The sequence below is a fragment of the Solanum pennellii genome, chromosome 6 (assembly GCF_001406875.1).
Source record: "Solanum pennellii chromosome 6, SPENNV200".
Taxonomy (NCBI): domain Eukaryota; kingdom Viridiplantae; phylum Streptophyta; class Magnoliopsida; order Solanales; family Solanaceae; genus Solanum; species Solanum pennellii.
In genome coordinates this window covers 15571504-15572707 of record NC_028642.1, presented here as the reverse complement: position 1 = coordinate 15572707, position 1204 = coordinate 15571504, and positions in this window count along the sequence as shown.

Sequence of the window (1204 nt, the reverse complement as noted above, 5' to 3'; positions counted from 1 at the left end):
ATCAAATTCATACCAGCAGAATTCCAGCCCATTATCAGTTCGCAACCTCTTGATCGTCTTCCCTGTTTGATTTTCCATCAAAATTTTCCACTCCTTGAACTTCTGGAAAGCTTCACTTTTATGCTTCATCATGTACACCCAAGTCATCCTTGAGTAGTCATCAATAATGGACAAAAAAAATCTGCAGCCTCCCAAAGACGCAACACGGCATGGACCCCAGCAATCAGAATGGATATAATCAAGTGTGCCTTTTGTTCTGTGAATGGCCTTTGGAAACTTGTTGCGATGTAGTTTTCCAAAAACACAATGTTCACAAAACTCTAGGCTCTTAACCTTATGACCAGCAAGAAGATCCTCCTTTGACAGAATTTGCATCCCTCTTTCACTCATATGACCAAGTCTCATGTGCCATAACTTAGTCATATCCTCCTGGGGAACTTCTGACGATGCAAGCATGGACTGAACCTGTAACCGTGGAACCTTGTAGAAAATACAAAGTACCACGCATGACACCTTTCAGAATCAGATTTGAACCCTTCCAGACCCGGAAGACTCCATCTTTTCCCGACCAGCTGAATCCTTTGCTGTCCAAAAGACTGAGAGATATCAGATTTTTCGTCATCAATGGAACGTGCCTGACCTCGTTCAATGTGCAGAAGCTATCGTCATGTGTCCTTATCTTGATCGAGCCTGTCCCAACCACCTTGCAGACAGAACTGTTGGCCATCGAGATGCTGCCTCCGTCTACCTGCTCATAAGTCGTGAACCACTCTCTCCTAGGACAGATGTGATAGGATGCCCCAGAATCGAGAACCCACACATCTGAATGATGAGTGTGCTCATCCGCAACTAGGGCAATGTCTTCTTCATAATTGGTGTCTTCTTCAGCAACAGCAGCAGAAACTGATTGTTTTTCCGATTGCTTCTTCTTCTTCGGACAATCAAATTTCCAATGTCCCTTCTCCTTGCAGTAATTACAAACATCATCCGGCTTTGCACCCTTCGACATCGGCTTCTTTTTCTTTCCGCTGTTTTTCCTTCCCTTTCCGCTACTGGTGAACAGACCGGAAGACTGTATGTCCGTACTTGTGTCGTTAGCCTTATGCCGTAATTCCCTGCTATGAACGGCCGATCTGACTTCTTCCAGCGACACAGTATCTTTCCCAACAATGAACGATTGAACAAAATTCTCAAACGACATTGG